Below are 21712 nucleotides of genomic sequence, written 5' to 3' on the forward strand. Positions count from 1 at the left end.
GCCATAAAATCATTATTTTATTATTTTTATTTTAATTGTCTCCCTTTTCCTAAAGCCTAGTAGAGTAACCCTTGTAAGAGTGACTCTCTGGTCGAGTAGGGAAGCTTATATTATGATGCATCCCTCGGGCTAAGTAGAGAAATCTACTTGTGAGCCTCTCTCTAGCTTTTTCCCTTTTCTTTTACTTTATTTTTATTTTAGTAATTTTTTCTTTCATTGCTTTTTAATTGAGTGGGGTGTTTATTTTCAGTTATTTATTTATTTAATTTTAATTGCGTGCCTTGCATCTTTAAATTCTTAGATAACGAATGGTTATGACATTATTTTAGATACATATGTTTAGGAAGATAGTTAGAATTAGATCACAACCATTAATTGGTTCACTTTCGTATTATTAAAAGAAGTAAAAAAATAAAGTGGTTGCTCTCCCTGTGTTCAACCCATAGCTACACTGATCCATACCCTTGTAGTTACATTTTAAATTTCAAACAAGTTTTTGGCAACGTTGTCGAGGAGACAGTTTCATGTTATTTTTCACTTTCTTTTGGTAAATCGGAGTGTTTTTTTCCTTTTCTTTTATTGAATTCCTGAGAAGAACAAATTACAATAATAGTTGTATCAGTGGAGGTCGCTATGCCTTACAGTATGATAAAGACAAGTTTTACCCTATAGCAGTACCTCAGGAATTGACCTAAGTAACCCCAGATCCCTATCGATAAGCTCCCATAAAGAAAAAAAAATAAAAAAAAGCAAACAAAATCAAAAAAATCATAAAAAAAAAGTTTTGTTATCCATTCTTTTATGCTTGTCTGACTCTAGTTGTGGGTAGTTTTCTGTTGCATGAATGTTAGGTGGGTACGTAATACTAAGAATCGGTTAAAAAGAAGAGATCTAATAAGTAGTGACCTTATACTTTTGATGTCTTTAAAATCTTTCAATATGGGAGACCAACATAAAAACTCTTCACCTAAATCTCTAAAAGATAGGTTCTACTCTACTAGAACAGCCCAACCTTCTGCATAGTTCTACCACAAGCCCAGGGTAATAATTTTGAACTCAAATCTCAATACATCACTATATTACCCCACTTTCATAGGCTGACCTCTGAGGTTGTATACCTATTTTTAAGGGAATTTGAAGAAGTATGTGTTCTAATTAAGATCCAATAGTTTTCTAATGATGTTGTTAAGCTTAGGTTCATCACATTTGTATTGAAAGACTAAGCTAAGAAGTGGTTGTATGGGTTACCCACATATTCCATAACCTCATGGGAATAGTTCACAGTTGTCTTCCTTAAGAATTTTTTTCCAACTCACAATACCAATAAGCTTAGAAGTGATATCCTTCAGTTTAGCCAAAAGCCTAATGAGTCATTTTTTCCAAACTTATGGAGAGATTCAAGGATCTATTCCAGAATGCCCTCACCATGGCCTAGATTTATGGTATTTATATTAAATAATTTATGAGGGTATTGATTACCCAACTAAACAAATAATAGAATCCCTTTATAGATGAAGGAAAGGCATGAGAATTCTTACTTGACTTAGCTGAAAAAATTCGTGAGTGAGAATCAACCCAAGAGAGTGAAAGAACCATAGGAGGAAAAAGATATTTTGTGGATGGGATAGTAGCCAAGGAAGCCCATTTGGATAGCCTAATCAAGATGATTGAGGCTATTGTTCCTAGAGAGCCATCAGCAGTCAATTTGGTTAAGATTTGTACTTGGTGCTAGTCCCCTGGACATGTCATAGAAGAATGCCCCAACACCTCTGGGGGCACTTCTAATGATAGTGTTAATGCCTTATACCAGAATAATCCATATAGTAACACCTACAATCTAGGATGGAGAAATCACCTAAATTTCTCCTAGAATTAGGGCAACCAAGCAGGGCCTTCCAATTTTCATAATCAAGGTCAACCTAGACCCCAAAGGCCTCTCTTTATATAATAATCTTTTTCCCAAAATACTTTTCCTAAGTCAAATGTATGACCTCAGGCTAGTTTTCCTAGGGCCCCTCTCCTATCATCTTATCATCAACCCCCTCGGTTTACCAATACTAGAGAGGCAAGTAAAACAAGTGACTTGAAAAAAAATATGGCCCTCCTCATGACAAACCATCAAAATCTTACGAGAGAACTCACCTAAGTTGTCTCAATCATGCATGAGAGGGAGAAGGAAACTTTTCCCAGTCAACCAGAACCTAACGTTAGGCATCATCAGCCTGTTAGCTCACAAGCACCAACTAATGCACCACTGAATGTAGTACATGGTCAGACCCAACAAGGGCCCTCCAACCAATGTAATGTTATTTAGGCCCTTAAGAGTGGTAGAGAGTACCAACAAAGTGTTCCTAACTCTTCCCCATCTTTTACTTATGTTAACTCTCCTTCAGTTGAGGACACAAGTGTGCCTCTTGTTCCAGTTTCATCTGATGAACCTAAAGATTCTTCTGAAATTAAAGATAATTTGGTTGAGAAAACCAAAAATGATTATTCTGAAAAAGGATAAATCCCTAACAGTCCTTATGTTCCTCCTATCCCATTTTCTAATTGCTTGGTAAACAAAAAGAAGATTGCTTCCATGGATAAAATATTAGAAGTTTTCAGAAAGGTAGAAGTGAACATCCCTCTTTTGGATGTCGTATCCCAGATCCCCGCCTATGCAAAGGTACTAAAAGATTTGTGTACTCACAAACGTATCACTAGTGTGCCCAAAAAGGTGTTCTTGGTAAGTAACATTACTTCCATAATTACTTAGCCCATAACAGCCAAGTATAAGGATCCAGGGAGCCCTACCATAGCTTGTGTCATAGGCAACACCTACATTGAGCATGCCTTACTTGACCTTGGTACAAGTGTAAATCTTTTACCTTACCATGTGTACAAGCAACTTGGATTGGGAGAATTGAAAGCCACTGGAACTACTCTTCAGTTGGCAGATAGGTCTATTAAGATTCCTAAATGGATGGTTGAGGATGTCTTACTAAAGGTGGGAGAATTTAATTTTCCTGTTGATTTCATTGTGTTAGATACCAAGCCCTTCTCAACCAAGGATGAGATACAAATAATTCTAGGAATACCATTCTTGGTTACCAGTAATATATTAATCAATTACCATAATGGTTTCCTAAGGTTATCTTTTGGCAACCAAAGTGTTAAGTTTAACATGTTTAGGATAGGCAAGCAACCACATATGGAAGAAGAGATTAATATGCTTGAGGATTTTTTGAATTTTTCTAATGATTTAATTATCAAATTTGATATTGGTTTTGATTCAGAATTCCAAGAGTGTATGGATGAGTTGGATGATAATAGTGAAAATTTCTTTTCTAAAGTCTTAAGTCTTCACACACCTGTGAAGCCCTTAGGACCCCTTTCCAATTCCATTCCCAAACCTACCATAGTTGAGCCCCTTAAGGTAGATCTTAAGGAGTTATCATTTAATTTGAGGTATGCTTTTCTAGGGCCTAACCAAACTCTTCCTATAATAATTTCTTCAAATTTGACTTCTAGCCAGGAAGAGGAGTTACTTAAAGTGTTAAAAGATAATAAGAAATCCCTAGGTTGGACCATGGCTGATATCAAGGGTATAAGCCCTTCTATTGTGCAACATCATATACATCTTATGGAGGATTCCAAACCATTCATGGAACCCCAAAGAAGAACTAACCCAGTGATGATGGAAGCCATTAAGAAAGAGATCCTAAAGTGCTTGAATCATAGAATAGTTTATCGTATTTCTGATAGCCAATAGGTAAGCCCAGTTCATTTAGTACCTAAGAAGTCTGGGGTGACTGTAGTTCCTGATGCCAATAATTAACTAATTCCAACCCACGTCAAATCAGGGTGGAGAGTGTGCATAGACTACAGGAAACTTAATGTGATAACTTGGAAGGACCACTTTCCATTGTCATTCAGTGACCAGATGTTAGAGAGGTTAGTTGGACATGAATACTATTATTTTCTTGATGGATATTCCAGCTATAACCAGATCCCAATTGCTTTAGAAGACCAATATAAGACCACTTTTACTTGTCCATATGAAATATTTGCTTACAAGCGTATGCCCTTTGGGCTTTACAATGCCCCTGCTACGTTCCAACGATGCATGATGGGCATCTTTTCTAACATGGTCAAAAAATTCTTAGAAATATTTATAGATGAGTTTTCAATTCATGGGAATTTCTATTCTGAATGTCTTCATCATCTTTCTTTAGTTTTGAAAAGGTGCATATTTAAGAATTTGGTTTTGAATTGGGAGAAATGTCATTTTATGGTTAAATCTGGTATTGTTTTAGGCCATGTAATATCCAAGGAGAAAATTAAAGTAGATAGAGCCAAAGTGGATTTAATTGATAATTTACCACCTCCTCAATCTGTTAAGGATGTCCAATCTTTTCTAGGGCATGCGGGCTTCTATAGAAGGTTTATTAAGAACTTTAGTCAGTTAGCCCGACCTCTCACTTCATTACTTGCCAAAGATCAAACTTGAATTTTCTAAAGAGTGCCTAGGATCCTTCAAGCAACTTAAGAAGGAGTCGACCAATGCATCCATTGTTTAACCACCTGTTTGGATTGAACCTTTTGAACTGATGTGTGATGCTTCGAATTTTTTCATAGGAGCGATTTTGGGTCAAAGGATTAATAAGTTGTCCACTGTCATTTACTATGCTAATAGGACCTTAAATGAATCACAACTCAATTATACAACCATTGAAAAAAAAAATCTAGCTGTTGTGTTTGCATTAGAAAAGTTTCAGTCTTAGTTGGTTTATATATGATGGTGTATACTGATCATTCTGCTCTTAGATAACTAGTTCAGAAGAAGGATGCCAAAGCCCGTCTCATTAGGTGGGTTTTACTTTTACAAGAATTTAATTTAGAAATTAGGGATAAGAAAGGAGTTGAAAGCCTAGTTACAGACCATTTATCCCGGCTTCCCAATTCCTTGACTGTTGATTCTCTAGTCAACGAGAACTTTTCAGATGAATAGTTATTTACAGTGTCCAGTGAACCATGGTTTGCTGACATTGTCAACTTCTTAGTTTCAAGTGTAACTCCGGATCACTGGTCCACCTAAGATAAGTATAGGTTTCATTCCTAAGTTAAGTATTTTTTTTGGGATGATCCTTATTTGTTTAAGATATATTCGGATCATATTATCCGATAATGTGTTCCTGATTATGAGCAGCATTCCACTTTCTCTTTTTACCATGATCATATATGTGGCGGACACTTTGGACCTAAGAAGACTACTGCAAAGGTTTTCCAATGCGGATTTTATTGGCCCACTCTTTTTAAAGATGCTTTTGATTTTTACAAGGCTTGTCCAGCCTGCCAGTCTTTTGGTCGTATCAATAAGAGGAACATGATGCCCCTCAACCTTATTTTGGTAGTTGAGATCTTTGATGTATGGGGCATCGATTTCATAGGACCATTTCCTAATTCCTTTGGAAATTTGTACATACTTTTGACCATTGATTATGTTTCTAAATGGATAGAGGCCATACTTTGTAAATCTAATTACCATAATGTGGTGGTCCAGTTTCTCAAAGAGAATTTTTTTTCCCGCTTTGGTGCACCACGTGCAATAATTAGTGATAGAGGTACTCATTTTTGTAATAAGCCTTTTGAGACCTTAATGAAAAAGTATAGGATCTCCCATAAGTTATCTACCCCTTATCACCCTCAAACTAGTGGCCAAGTGGAGGTGTCTAATAGGCAGATCTAACAAATCTTGGCGAAAACTATTAATCCAAACCGTAAGGATTGAAATAACCTAAAGGGGGGTGAATAGGTTATACTAGTGAAAATTTTAATTCTTTTCGATGTATAGGTCCTAAGTGTGATTGTAAATTTAAAACGATGCGAAATAAGTAAAATAGACACAATCACACAACACAAGATTTATAATGGTTTGATTCAATCCGAGTCTAGTCCACTCCCTACAAGAATCCTCTTGTAAGGTATTCTACTAGATCTCCCTTTCAGTACGGTAGGTAGGGAAGAAAAATCTTTATAATATTTTTCACAGATAAGAGTATCCTTACAAATCCCCTTTATAGGCAGAGAGACACCGTTTCAATCTCTTTTGGAGGTAGAAAAACACCTTCTTCTTTTAGGATAAGAGAATCCTTACAATCCTAAGTACAGTCTAGAATTGTAAAAACATAAATAAGTATGGAGTAGTGGAATAAGAGGAATACCTCAAGTGTGGTGCAAATGATAAGAATGAGAGATGAATGATGCACCTTTTGTAAAGTCATCTCTTATGGCTTTGACTTGTACAGAAGAGAGTGGAAGACTTGATTGAGACTTGAGCCTTTTGTTGGGATTAGAATAATCGAAAACTCAAGTAGGATAGAATAATCTTAATGACTCTTGAATGCTCACATAATGCTCTTAATCTCTTTCTTAATTCTTATTTAATTAAAAGTAAGTAGGGTGTTTATAGGTGAGCTTAGTGAAGCATTTTAGGCAAGAAATTAGGCTCTAATGGTTGTATTCTGGAACCACCGGTCGATCGCCATTGGTATCCAGTCAACCGAAAAGAGCCATTGAGGTAAAAAAATTAGTCGTTGGAGCTTTTCTAGGGAGGCATCGATCGACCAAGCTTTCTACTAGTCGATCGGCTATGGGCTCAGACAATTCTGATCGATCGATACTTCTATCCGATCGACCGCTAGCTTGACAAATTCTGTTATGTCAGAATTTTATCATACTGACCTATCGACGATATTTTGACCATAACTTTTTGGTCCCACCCCAGATTAATCCAAAACTAGTTGTGTTGGAATCGTAACTTGATTTCCAGCAACATTTATAGAAGGTCTAGTTCCTGATATTAACTTTAAGGTTACTCAAAATGCCCTTGAGTCAGGTCAATCAGTTTTCACAGAGATTTACTAGAGTACTCCACCACCTAAGGTCATTGTACTATGATGCATGAGGTGCATGCATATGTAATGTGTGTATATATTATAAAAAATATTCTCTATCCTATGGTCGTCATCTTGGGTCTTGATGTCTTCATCATCTTGAGTCTTGATGTCTTCATCTTCGGTCTTGAATGTCTTTATCATCTTGGATCTTGAATGTCTTTAAGCTTTAAGGCCATGTTTATATGAATTCAAACCTTGATGTCTTGATTCGACCCTTCTAAGTGTTTCTTCAAACTAATTACTCTTTCTTCAAGCTAATCACATTTTATCAAACCAAGTTAAAGACCTATGTTTGTTTGTTAACACCAAAATATAGTAAGGAGTGTGGACATGTTTCCTAACAATCTTCCCCTTTTTGGTGATGACAAACAAACACAGGCAATATAACCAAATACAATAAATGATAGTAACACAGTGTAAAGTTCAATAGGATATTTTAATTCAGTGCTAGAAAAAAAATAAAGATTGATACTTGTCATTTCTAGAATAAACAAAAAAAGATACTGTAAAGATAGATGTTTCTCCTCCTTTTGTCAACAACAAAAACGGAATCAAGGCTTCATAAGATATTAAGTGCACCCCCTGAGCATGTGCAAAAAAAAAATTAAACATTGTATCTTAGAGTATTTTAAAAAGTAACAGGAAAGACTAAGTTCCACAAGATAAAACAGAATAAGAGTTTAACTATAAAGTAACATCATATAAAAGGAGTAAGGACTCCTAATCCTCTGCATCCTCATCCTCTGCGTCCTCCTCTTCTTCTTCTTCTTCCCCGTAATCTTCATCTTCCTCGTCTTCGCGTAGGAGCTTGAGAATCGCATTCTGATTTCTTTCCATCTTTACCAATTGGGCAAGGATGATGTTTCCAACCTTCTAAAGATCGACAACGGTCGCATAAGCTGACTTATTATCACTTCCTTGTTGCTGTGGTTGGCTGGGTTCAGCATCATTCTTTTTGGAGCCAGTGGTCGTCTTGGGAAAGAGGTGCATCTTGAGAATAGTGGAAAGATTGATCTCTTGAGGAAAAGGTTCAAATTATTCACCAGAAAAATCCACATGAAAGTGGTCTATGATTTGGCAAATAATTCTCCCATTGGGAAGATTTCCCTTTTGAAGTCTATCACCATGGATAATCATGGTTTTGAGCAGAATGTAGGGAAGATTGATGCTCACAATCTTGCAAACACAGTAGGTGAGATAAGCATGGAATGGGGAGACTTCATCTCTATGACCACTCTTTGGTAGGATGTTATAGGAGATGGTGAGATTTACAATCCTTCCTATATCGGTGAGTTCCTTAGCCTTAATCTTGTGAGTATTAGCATATTCCTTCATGCTGCTAGAGTACACACAGTCAACATCCATGAAGTGTTCTACATAGGTCTTGGGCTGGTAGTATTTGAGCTCCCCTGCCACAGAAATGGCTAGGATTTCTCCTAATATCAGAATGTCTATATCTATAGAAACTCCCTTAACATAGGAATGGACTAGAAGGTTGTCACCTACACCAGAGAAAGTAAGTTTGCAAAAGAACACTTTGACAAGGTGGGGATAACAGTTGAACCCAAGTTTACGAATGATGCCCCATCCCAGAGCATCAAATAGGTCTTTGATGTCATACCTGGACAAAGAGTCAGAATTGATGGTTCTACCTTACTCTATGTGTCGAGAGATGTAGAGATCCCATGATTCTTGAGCAATGGGGGAGGAGAACCAGATATCTTTGTCAGAGGTCTTCCATTTTCCCTTCTGAGCGACTGTATTCTTGGCTCTGTGTGTGCAGTGAGAGTCCATGATGATGAAGGGCGTAAGAGAGAAGAGAGGCAAGGGTTTTTGAGAAGGAAGAGAAAGGATCTTGAGAGATCTAGGTTAGAAATGATTTCTAAGCTAGGTTTTGGGAGAGGAATAGTCAAAATAGGGTTTTAGGCTAAAAGAGGTTTTTAAAATGAGACAAAATGGGTCAAAAAATTGATTTTAAAAGAGTTCAAAATCGAGTTTTCGACGGTGTCGGTCGATCGATAGATGGTGATGGTCGATCAGTAATCCTTTCGGTCAGAGGAGGTCGATCGAAAGATTGTAGGTGATCGACCGAAAAATTCTAGAAATGCCTGAAAACCTAGAAAATTATGAGTGTTGAAGAGGTTTTTCAAGTCTGAGCTTTTGGAATAAATATTCATGAAAGAATGTTTATTCATTCAACCAAATGGGTTGCAAATTCCAAGCTCCTTCCTTAGGAAGCTAAAACGCTCTTCACCTAGTGGTTTAGTGAATATATCTGCGAGTTGTTTCTTGGTTTCAATGTATTCTAGAGAAACATTGCCATTGTGAATGGTGTCTTACAGAAAGTGATGTCGAATATCAATGTGCTTTGCCCTTGAGTATAAAATGGGATTTTTATCAAGTTTATGGCACTGGTGTTGTCACACATAATTGGGCAAGATTCAAAACTCACTCCAAGGTCTTGGAGAGTTTGCTTCATCCAAAGGATCTGGGCACAACATCTACCAGCTGCAACATATTCAGCTTCGGTGGTAGATAAAGCAACGGAGTTTTGTTTCTTGCTAAACCAAGAGACAAGGCAAGATCCCAGAAAGTGATAGGTACCATTGGTACTTTTTCTGTCGATATGGCAGCCTGTAAAGTCAACATCTGAAAAGCTGACTAAGTCAAGGGGTTGGTTTTTGGGGTACCATAACCCAACATCACAAGTGCTTTTCAAATATTTAAAAATTCTTTTTACAGCTATGAGGTGAGATTTCTTAGGATCAGCTTGAAACCGAACACATGCACATACACTGTACATGATGTCAGGTCTACTTTCCGTTAGATATAGAAGGCTCCCAATCATGCCTCTATATCTAGTTACATCCTCAGAAATGCCATCTTCATCCTTGGTTAGTTTCAAGGATGAGCTCATCGGAGTGTCTAAAGATTTTTTACTGTTAATGTTAAATTTCTTTAGTAGCTACTTGGTGTGCTTGCTTTGGTTTATGAAAATTCCATTATCAGTTTGTTGTATTTGAAGTCCAAGTAAGAAATTTAACTCTCCCATCATACTCATTTCAAATTCATTACTCATCTTGCTACTGAAATCAATACACATTCTCTCGTTGGTTGAGCCAAAGATGATATCATCTACATAGATTTGAACAATGAGTATATCATTCTTCAAGTTCTTCACGAACAAGGTTGTGTCAATCCTTCCCCTTGAGAAGCCACTTTCTATCAAGAAAGTACTTAATCTCTCATACCAAGTTCTAGGAGCTTGTTTGAGGCCATACAGGGCTTTCTCAAGTTTATAGACATGGTTTGGAAACTTAGGGTCTTCAAAACCAGGGGGTTGAGCTACATATACCTCTTCTTGAATGTATCCATTCAAGAAGGCACTTTTGACATCTATTTGATATATTTTAAAGTCCTTATGGCATGCAAAAGCTAGCAGCATTCTAATGAACTCTAACCTTGCTACTGGTGCATAAGTTTCATCATATTCTATTCCCTCTTGCTGATTATACCTTTTGACAACTAGTCTCACTTTGTTTCTCACTATGTTCCCATCTTCATCCAGTTTATTATGAAAGACTCACTTAGCACCAATGACGGTATGGTGGTCAGGTCTTGGGACAAGTTCCCATACCTTACTTCTTTCAGACTGGTGAAACTCCTCTTACATAGCGATAATCCAATCACTGTCTTTTAATGCTTCTTCTATGTTCTTGGGTTCGATCCTTGAGATAAATGCAATGTGATTGCATATCTCTCGAGTTTTAGATCTAGTTTGGATTTCTCCATCTAGATCCCCAATAATGTTTTCTAAGGGATGATTCCTATGTGGGATGACTTCCTTAGGAAGTGTTTCTATTTTTTCGATGGTGACATCATTTGAATCATCAAGAGAAATATCATTAACTTTGTTCTTAAGCTCATAAAACATGGTATCATCATCATCAATAGGAGATTTGTTTAAGTCATTTGGCAAAGATTCATCAAATTGTATATTCATAGATTCTTCAACCATTAATGACTTTTTATTAAAAACTCTATATGCTTTACTGTTGAGTGAATATCCTAAGAATATTCCTTCATCAGATTTAGCATCAAATTTTCTAAAATAGTTTTTAGTGTTTAAGATGAAACATTTACACCCAAAAACTCTAAAGTAGTCTACTTTTGGCATTTTACCAAAGTACAGTTCTTAAGGGGTCTTAGAAAGTAAAGGTCTGAGAATTATCTTATTTAGTACATAACAAGCTGTATTTATAGCTTCAGCTCAAAAGTACTTAGGCAATGAATACTCATTGAGCATAGTCCAAGCTGTCTCTTGTAATGATATGTTTTTTCTTTCAACCATCCCATTAGATTGAGGCGTTCTAAGAGCAAAAAAGTTATGGTCAATACCATGCTTGTTGCAATATAAGTCAAATTGACTTATATTGTCAAATTCTCCTCCATGGTCACTCCTCACAGAGGTTATAGTATACCCTTTCTAGATTTGCAGTCTATTACATAGAGTTACAAATTCATCGAAGGCATCATTTTTGTTTTTCAGAAAAACAATCCAAGTGTATCTAGAGTAGTCATCAACGATTACAAAGGTTTAATTTTTACCACTCATACTAGATATATTGATAGGTCCAAATAAGTCTAAATGAAGTAGTTCCAATGGTCTAGAGGAAGAGATAATATTCTTCGACTTGTGGGAGACCTTGGTTTGTTTGCCTTTTTGACAAGCATCACAAAAATTGTCTATTTCATACTTGATTTTAGGGAGGTTCCTCACAAGATCCTTGGATGCAATGGTTTGAATCAACTTGACATTTATATGTCCAAGTCTTCTATGCCATAATGATGACTCACTATGGTTAGAAACCAAGTATGTATTCAAGGAACTTGATTCGTCAAGTATACAAACATAGATATTGTTTTTCCTAGACCCTTTTAGTATTGGATTATCATTTGCATATTTAATGCAACAATGGGAAACATTAAATTCTACTTTGTATCCGATGGTACATAACTGACTCACACTTAGGAGATTATAATTCAGATTTTTCACAAAGTAAACATTTGAGATTGAAATACCTCCAAGTCTTATTTTTCCAATACCAATAATTTTTCCTTTTCTGTCATCTCCAAAGGAGACCCATTCTCCGTCGTAGTCCTATAAGCTTGAGAATAGGTTCTTGTTGGATGTCATGTGTTTGGAGCATCCACTATCGATGAACCATTCAGCTTCCACCTTATTCTTAAAAAAAACCTATAACAGAAATTTAATCGTATATTGGTCCCCATAATCTCATGGGTCCATTATTATTAGTGTCAAACTTTCCAACTGGAACCCAAATGGTTTTGTACTTTTTAGGTCTTTGGTTCTGCCTTTGGGATGACTTTGGGTTTCTTTGGTCCTCTGATGTTCATAAGATCCATTTGATCTTTGAGGAGTATAGTATATTTGAAATCTGTAGGTTCCTTGGTCTTGGTATTTCCCTTGTAGTCTATAAGTCTCTCGAAGATAGTTCTCATACCCTTGGTATTGTCTTTGGGGCCTCTCAATAGAGTATTCTCTTTGAGGTTGGGATTTTCTATACCTAGGCATAGGCCTAGAGTCTTCTTGAGACATATATTGCCTTCTTAGGGGCATGTAGTAGTAGGCATAACTAACTCTTGGTCTCTCAGTTTGAGAATTAGGTTTATTCCTTTTCTTAAAGTGACACTGGTTTATGAAATGTCTTGTCTTTTTGTAAAAACTACATTTAATGTAAGAGGTGGATGGTTGGTTTCTTTGGTCACCCCTCATTGGATTCTCACTTCTAGATGGATTTTGTCCATTGTAACCCAGTTCTTCTCTTTCATTTGGACATTTGCTTTAAGATCCAAGAAGATTGTCAAGGTTCTTTTGCCCTTGGGTGAAGGTGCAAAGGGTGGAGTTTAACTTGAAGTTTTCTTCCTCCAATTCACTCACCTTTGAGGTTAGTCCATCCACTCTCTTATTTAGTGCGTCAACCTCTTTTTCAAGTTTATTCTTATCAAATTCTAATTTGATACTTTCTTCATACAAGGCCTTGAAGGCTTCTTGAAGCTCCTCATTAGAGTCTTTTATTAAGGATTCAGGTTGAGTTTGACAGCCATCAAAACGAGGTTGGTGACTTCTTCTCCAAATTTACTTTTCTCCACTTCATCACTTGAGTCCCATGTGGCTGCATAAGCCTTCTTTGGTTTATGTGGGCATTCAATTCTAAAGTGTCCAGGCTTTCTACACTCAAAATAGACTATATATTTAGAAGAGATTTCCTTGGGTTTAATTTTAGATTTACTTTTTTCCCCATAGGATTTGTCTCCGTATGATTTTTTCTTATATTGAAATCTTCCTTTCTTTTTGAGGAACTTGTTGAACTTCCTCGTGATGAGTGAAATTTATTTTTTCATATCGAATTCTTCATCTTCTTCATCATCGCTTACTTCTTTGATAGTTTGAGTTGACTTTAGAGCTATGGTTCACTTTTTATTCTTAGGATTTGGTTTGTCAGCGTTCAACTCTACTTCATGAGTTTGTAGGGATCCAAGCATGTAGTCCAAAGATAATTTCGTCAAGTCTTTGGCTTCTTCTATTGCTGTTTTCTTGGGTCTCCAAGCTGCAGGCAAGGCTCTTAAGATTTTCTTGATTTTTTCAGCGTTAGTATAAGTTTTGCCTAAACTTTTGAGACTGTTCACAATGTCAGTAAATCTTATAAACATAGAAGTTATTGACTCATTTTCTTTCATAAAGAAGGCTTCGTAATCAGAAATAAGTTGGTCTACCTTTCTTTCATTTACCTCTGCTATACCTTCATGTGTGACAAGAAGTATATCCCAAATCTCTTTAACTGTGTCACATGCTATGAGTCGGTTGAACTCTTGTTCGTTGAGGGTCCACTTAAGGAATGCGATTGTACGAAAGTTATACTGGATGAGAGTGATGTCTGCAGTTATCCATTCCCTTTCATTTTTTGGTATTGTCTTTCCATCAACTATTTTGGTGGTGGTGTATGGTCCATTCTTTATAGCTCTCCATACAAGAATGTTATTACCACACATAATTTTTGAATCTATACTTCCAAAAGAAAAAGTTCTCAATATTAAAGTAAGGGGGTCTCGAGGCGTTCATGCCTTCTGGTGGTCTTTGGAATGTGGTCATGGTCTTTTACTTACTTTTAAGCTAATATAGTCTTAAATAAATTGAGCTCCCACTCTGATACCAATTGAAATAACCTATAGGGGGGTGAATAGGTTATACTAGTGAAAATTTTAACTATTTTCGATGCATAGATCCCAAGTGTGATTGCAAATTAAAAACGATGCGAAATAAGTAAAATAGAAACAATCATACAACAGAAGATTTATAGTGGTTCGACTCAATCCGAATCTAGTCCACTCCCTATAAGAATCCTCTTGTAAGTTATTCTACTAGACTTCCCTTTCAATACGGTAGGTAGGGAAGAAAAACCTTTATAATATTTTTCACGGATAAGAGTATCCTTACAAATCCCCTTTATAGGCAAAGAGTCACCCTTACAATGTATTTTGGAGGTAGAGAAACACCTTCCTCTTTTTAGGATAAGAGAATCCTTACAATCCTAGATACAATCTAGAATTATAAAAATAGAAATAAATATGGAGTAGTGGAATAAGAGGAATACCTCAAGTGTGGCACAAATGATAAGAATGAGAGATGAATGGTGCACCTTTGTAAAGCCCTCTCTTATGGCTTTGACTTGCACAGGAGAGAGTGGAGGACTTGATTGAGACTTGAGCCTTTTGTTGGGATTAGAGTAATCGAAAAACTCAAGTAAGATAGAATAATCTTAATGACTCTTGAATGCTCACAATAATGCTCTTAATGCTCTTTCTTAATTTTTATTTAATTAAGAGCAACTAAGGTATTTATAGGTGAGCTTAGTGAAGTATTTTAGGCAGGAAATTAGGCTATAATGGTCGTATTCTTGAACCATTGGTCGACTGCCATTGGTATCCGATCGACCAAAAAGAGCCGAGCCGTTAAGGTAAAAAAAACTAGCTGTTGAAGCTTTTCCAAGGAGGCACCGATCTATCAGGACTTTCTATCGATCGATCGGCTATGGTCTCGGACAGTTTCAATCGACTGGTACTTCTATCCGGTCGACCGCCAGCTTGATAGATTCTATTATGTCAGAATTTTATCATACTGACCTATCGATGATGTTTTAAACATAACTTTTTTGTCCAAACTCGGATTAATCCAAAACTAGTTGTGTTGGAATCGTGACTCGATTGCCTACAACATTTATAGAAGGTCCATTTCCTAATATTAACTCTAAGGTTACCCAAAATGCTCTTAAGTTAGGTTAATCTATTTTCACAGAGATTTTCTAGAGTACTCTACCACCTAAGGTTATTCTACTATGATGCATGAGGTGCGTGCATATTCAATGTGTGTACATATTACAAAGTATATTCTCTATCCTATGGTCTTCATCTTAGGTCTTGATGTCTTCATCATCTTGAGTCTTTATGTCTTCATCTTTGGTCTTGAATGTCTTTATCATCTTAGATATTGAATGTCTTTAAGCTTTAAGGCCATGTCTATATGAATTCAAACCTTGATGTTTTGATTCGACCCTTCTAAGTGTTTCTTCAAACTAATTACTCTTTCTTCAAACTAATCACATTTTATCAAACCAAGTTAAAGATGTATGTTTGTTTATTAATACCAAAATATAGTAAGGAGTGTGGACATGTTTCCTAACAAGGATTGGTCTCTTAGGCTCATTGATGCCTTGTGGGCCCATCAGACTGTGTTCAAGACCAATCTTAGTTAGTCTCCCTACCTTTTGATGTATGGAAAAGCTTGTCACTTACTAGTTGAGTTGGATCATAAGGCCTTTTGGGCCATCAAGAAGTCAACTTTGATTTGTCTAATGCTGGAATTCATCGTAGGCTCCAACTATCTGTGTTGGAGGAACTTAGGAATGATGCCTATGAAAGTTCTAGGACTTACAATGAAAAGACCAAAGCCTTCTATGATAAGCACATTCTGTGCAAATCTTTTGTAATTGGTGATAAGGTCTTATTGTACAACTCTCGATTTCATCTTTTCCCTAGTAAGCTTAGATCCCAATGGGATGGTCCATTTATTATCCATAATGTATATCCCCATGGGGTTGTGGAGATTCTGAATCTAGGAATAGGGGTAATATTAAAGGTCAATGATCAGCATTTGAAATCATTCATTGAGTTTCCTACTACTGGTAGTGAAGAGGTCATAGATCTCCATGAACCTCTGTACAGAGATGACTGACTTTGCCAAGGTATGACTCCCTTGCATTGTCTATGCTTTTAATTCTTTTCATGCATTGAGGACATTGCATGACTTAAGTGTGGGGGAGGGGAATCCATTTTTTTTCCTTTGCTTTTTTTTTCTTTTGTTTTTGAGCTCGCTAAGGATGAAATCCTACTTTGGCTTTTGGCTAATGATCATACCATTCAGTTGCTTGATGTATAAAAATAAAAGTTTTGATTAAGGTATCCATTTTGAACGTATAAAACCCTATTGAGAAAAAAGAAACAAGTTTGTATCTTAAGATGGGACTTTCTTTTGAAAAATAAGAGACCTCTGTTTTATGGTGTTGGACCATATGTAAGTCTGTGGGTTCCTTGTACTTTTGATTTGGAGTTGAGAACTTCTTTTTAATTTGGCATGAATTGACAAATGCACAATTTTAAATGAAGTATGAAATGTGGTATAAAGAATAATAAGAGTTGATTCCCTTAGAACTAGACAGGGCATTGCCCCTCAGGAAGCCCTTAAACACTGGTTGGCCCGACAAGTCCGAGCCAGTGCCAGAAGAGACGGGAATACCCAAGCCGTGTACATTCACCTATCATAAGGCCATGTACGGATAAAGCAGGTATGTAGCCGTATATTAAGGTGCATACGTATATTACATCGTATGCCAAGGGTGAGGTTCGCGCCGAGGCCTGAACTCTGTCAAAATCCCAAGTTTTGGCCCTCAGGTGGGCGGACAGGTGGGCGTATCCACCCACCTGAGTGACCCACCCATGTGAATTACTTAGTATTTTAAAGAAGTATATATAGCATTTATACTTTTCTTTTCTTTTCTCATTTATGACACTCATACGTTGGTGAGAAGAGTAAAGAGGAGAGAGAAAAGAAAGGGAAGAAGAAGAGAAGAGAAGGAAGAGGAAGAAGGGATGGATTTCAGCGGCACCGAGGCTTGATCTCCCCATTCCGGCACCGGAAGAGTGATCTTCAACACTAGATCTACATTTGGAGATAAGCAAAGTTTGGGTTCCTTAAACCTTCACCATACCCAAGTAAAACCCTTGATTTGTATAGGGTTTCTTGAGGTCTTGTAAATCCACTTTCAAATGATGAATCTAAGGTTTAATAGATGATTTATGTGTTGATCTTGAAGGATTTGAAGGAGTATTTACAAGGTTGGAGAAGCATTGTGGATTTGAAGTGATTTTTGGGGTTTGAAGGTGTTCTTGAGCAAAGAAGGTAAGATGGCTTCCCATTCCTTAAATCTAACCTAGATCTAGGTTAGAACCATCCTCTAAGACCTTGAAGGTGTGAAGAATGGGTTTGGAAAAGCCCCATTTGAATCCCCAAAGAATGGAAGAAGGTGGGAAGAAACAACAGGTTTTCTGCCAAGACCGGTGGGCCAAACCGGTGGGCCATTTGGCCCGCTTGTGGGCACCCGCCTGAGAGGGCAGGGCCCTCGGGCACAATCGACGGGCTAGACCGACGGGCTAACCGACGGGCCACCCTACCCGTCGATCTTAGCAGAACCCCCTGGCCCAACCGGTGGGCCAACCGACGGGCCAACGTACCCACCGGTCTAGACTGGTGGGCCAGACAGGTGAGCTGTCTAACCCACCTGAGAGGTTCCGAATGTGATTTTTCCATCCGTTTGGGCCCAAATCGGACGTGTGACCTTCTTTTAAGATTCTAAACATGATTGTGTCATTGGATCGTGTTAATTTTGATTCCAAAATGGTGTAATACTAACCCCGCTCACTCATGTTAGATTCACCAAATCCTACGCTTCTCGCACCGGATCTCACCCGTACCGAATGGGAATCCTTGTACACTACAGGTAAGTGGGGAGAGGACGTTTGGCCTTGTTTCAAGGCATTGTTTGGCATTCATTTAATTGTATCTAGTCTAGCCATGCCATCATGAAAATGCTATATAGATTAGTTCATCCTCACATTGTTATGCATGGGTGTTATGTTTACTTTCCAAATGCCAAGTGATAAGATGCTCATCTGATGAATGTTGACATCATTGTGCATAGTGCATTAATAGACTAGATGCCGTAGTCGGCCATGAAACGAGTGCATTGGTGGCCTGTGGTATGGGATGCGGTGGCACTATGCAATCGTACTATTGTCATATAGGAGCATGCGGTTTAGGATTTTCACCATCCTGTGCTACGACCCTTCCCAACAGGGGTTAAGGTGTTGGGTTACCATTTAGGAGGAAGCAGTGGTCGCGGTTGTCGGGTCACTGTGGCGGTTAGACATAACGCCCGACGGGTCATTAGGACAGTCAGCAACCCCGGTGGTATATTCAAGAGGGCTAATCGTACTGCTTTTAAATTGCTGGAGTCAGCACCTTTAAGTTCAGTCATTTACTTTTCTGTTGAGAGCCGATGGTCGGCATGTTTTTACTTTTCCGAGTACTCACAGTGGGCCTTCTCCGACAGCCCTATGGGCGTATCGCGGGATGGAGTTCGCGGCTCGTACCCGGAGTATACACGCACTGTGGCTGTAGTAGCACTAAACCAAAGACTTAGTAATGTTGCTTAGGTGGATGTGATTTAAAATGTATTGCATATCATGTAGTGCATATGATTGTGTTTTATTGTGTGGACTGCTGTGTGGTCCATCTTTCCACTTACTGAGCTAGTGATCTCATCCCACGTGTGCACCCCTTTTTAGATGATTTTGTAGGTCATCCATCTGAAGAGCACGGGTCGGGTCCTATGGTTAAGTTCCCTGAAGAGGACTGGTGGGCCCCTGAGGAGTTAGAGCACGACACTGATTGCTCGTGCGAGAGTTGTGCTGCAGGACCGCAGTTCTGATGCCGAGCTAAGCTCCACTTTTGAGGCCGAGCTGAGCTCTACCATGTGATGCCGAGCTGGGCTCAACCCTTGATACCGAGCTGAGCTCTAGCCTTTGATACCGAGCCAAGTTGTATACTCTGATTTTTGATGGTTCCCTTTATGTACTTGATATGTGAATTGTACTTTTATTGTGTAAGTATCATGCCTTCGGGCCCACATGTATATAACTATTGTATCACAATTCGGGTATCAAGTATTATGGGAATATTCACAGGTAAACCAAGTCTTCCGCTGATCTGATAAGCTTTTATTAGTTGTGTGTATACTGTGGTGGAATACAGTATCAGATGATCCTGGCAGGTTTGGGGTTAACCGGTGTTAACCTGGTCACTGGCCCGGTTCAGTGTGAACGAGGTGTGACAACGGTGGTATCAGAGCGTGATGCTCTGCTCCACTCATGGCATACCATTAGAATCCTGTAGAATCTATAATAGGGAAATGGGATTGGGTTAATGTAAAAACTTTAAGGAGTTAAAAGCCAAAGAATGAAAGTATTAAAAAGGGTTGCATTTAGATGTTGCATTCATGACATGTGTGTGAGTAGATAAAAGGTAAATAAGTTGGTGTTATAACCTATCGCGTACTAGTTTGACGAAATTTCGACAGCATAACGGTGTAAAATGGGATTTCCAAAAATTTACACACAAACACCTGATAAACAACAGATATATAATATAACAATGATAAAAAAAGTAACAATAGACACCACAACCAAACTACACAAGAATTCAACGTATAAATTCATCACAAACCACTATCAAAACACATTATCCCACAAATAATTCCAGTTACAGTGCAAGTACAAGGAATGAGAAAAGAAATGAAATATACAACAAGATCCAATAACAGGAAACAGATAAGAAGCTGGTGTGGGCGAGCTAATCCCTCACTGATCATCATCGTCGTCGTCTATGATTACTACGTTCGTCGGAGGTCTAGAGTTGACATCGAGGCGATGGTCGTAGTAGTCAAACCTCGCGTTCACCAGTCGTACCTCCCTCTGAAGCCGGCCAAAATCTGCTGAGATGGCATTGGCCGTGGTGTCCAAGTCCTGGCCCAGTCTAAGGAAGGAATCCTCCAAAGTAGCCTGCCTCTCCAGGATGCGTTCCTCCCTGGAAGCAGTCTCATCCAGCCTTCTAGCAGCTGATCTTGGCCATCCTTCAAGGCCCGCATGGTGGACATCATGCCCTCAAAATCGTATGCACCACTCTCAGGTGGTGGGGCTCTATGCTGTGAGGCTACAGCTTTGGAGAAGCCAGGATCGGTACCTCTCGACTCCTGAGGCACCTCCTCAGGGATGTCATCACCCACCAGGTCATCCTCCTCATCCTGAGGGACATAATCCTCATCCTCCTCGCTGGACTCCTCCTCCATGGTAACATCCTCCATAGGGGCAGCCCTCCTATCCCTACCTCTCTGAGCTCCTGCTCTCGGAGGTGTATCCATAAGGGTGTGGAGACCCATCCTCAAGAGGTTACCTCTGTCGAACTTATCCGCCAGAGTTTTTCCCTCCTCGCCACTCAGATCCACCTCGAAGAACTCGAAGATCCTAGTGAGGATCCTGCCATAGGGAAATCCTCCATCCTCAGGGTGGGAAGTATGGTGCTCCATCGTCTTGAGGATGATGTATGGCAGGCACAAGTGCTCGGCACCTCCCTCTACGGTCGTGTAAATATAGAAAGCTATGAAGGCCACCATGAAGCCCACCTGGTTCCGATGACCTCCTCTGGGGAGCAAGTTGAACTGGACCAAACGGGTGAACATGTGAACCTCGGGGTAGAAGGATGTCTCGAACTCCGAACGGGCACTGCTGCCACAGATGGTCTCGTAGATGTAGTCCGGCGTCTCCAAACTTATGAATGGTCCCAGGGGCTTACTCCTGGGAGGACTGTAGTAACGGTGCCTAGCTACTGAGATGCCCAAGATGCTGGCCAAGGTGTCCACAGTCAGCTGGATGTCCACCCCCTTCACCAAGCTGACTATAGTGTACTCCCCGTACTGGTAGGAAACCTCCAAGTTGCAGCAGAACTTGCGAACTAGCTTCTCGTAGCACGAACGATCTACATGGAGGATAGACTCCCAGCCCAGTGCTGTGAACCTCTCCTGAAGCCGAGCCTTGTGGAAGTCATCGACTACCACGGTCTTCTCCATCATCACCGACCTCTTCAGGAAAGCCGGCCAGTTGGCTGCTGCCTCTGCATTGTGGAAGAGCTCCTCATCATAGTTCGAAGGGTCAAACCGGGCAGGTCCGGGTCTCCCTGTGCGGGGGGCTGGAGAGCTAGTTCCCGTACTCTTTCGCTTAGAAGCGGTAGTCTTACGTTGAGTGCCAGAAGATGAGGGCTCCTTGCCTTTGCGAGATGACATCCTGGCAAGAAAAGAGGAAAGCAGGGTGAGTAAGGAAAAGAGAATGACAACAGTAAGGGAAGCAGTAAAGGGGAGCCCCAAAACCCAATCCTCGCAAAATAGAAAATGCGACAAGCTAGGAATGATAGGGAATCTATGGACGAGATGCACGGTAAGTGAAAAAACAGAGTCATGGGAAAAAAAAACAGCAATATGATAGAAAGGGGCATATGTAACATGAGAGGATTCAAATTTTCAATG

The 21712-nt window shown here is 38.9% G+C and overlaps 1 non-coding gene across 1 annotated transcript; it reads right to left on the bottom strand.

Moving 5' to 3' along the window:
- Positions 1-1325: 1325 nt before the first annotated feature.
- LOC122072470 lies at positions 1326-1433 on the bottom strand. Its single transcript, XR_006138484.1, has one exon. It is a non-coding gene; the product is annotated as a small nucleolar RNA R71 (small nucleolar RNA).
- Positions 1434-21712: the final 20279 nt, after the last annotated feature.

The sequence above is a fragment of the Macadamia integrifolia genome, chromosome 2 (assembly GCF_013358625.1).
Source record: "Macadamia integrifolia cultivar HAES 741 chromosome 2, SCU_Mint_v3, whole genome shotgun sequence".
Classification (NCBI taxonomy): Eukaryota; Viridiplantae; Streptophyta; class Magnoliopsida; order Proteales; family Proteaceae; genus Macadamia; species Macadamia integrifolia.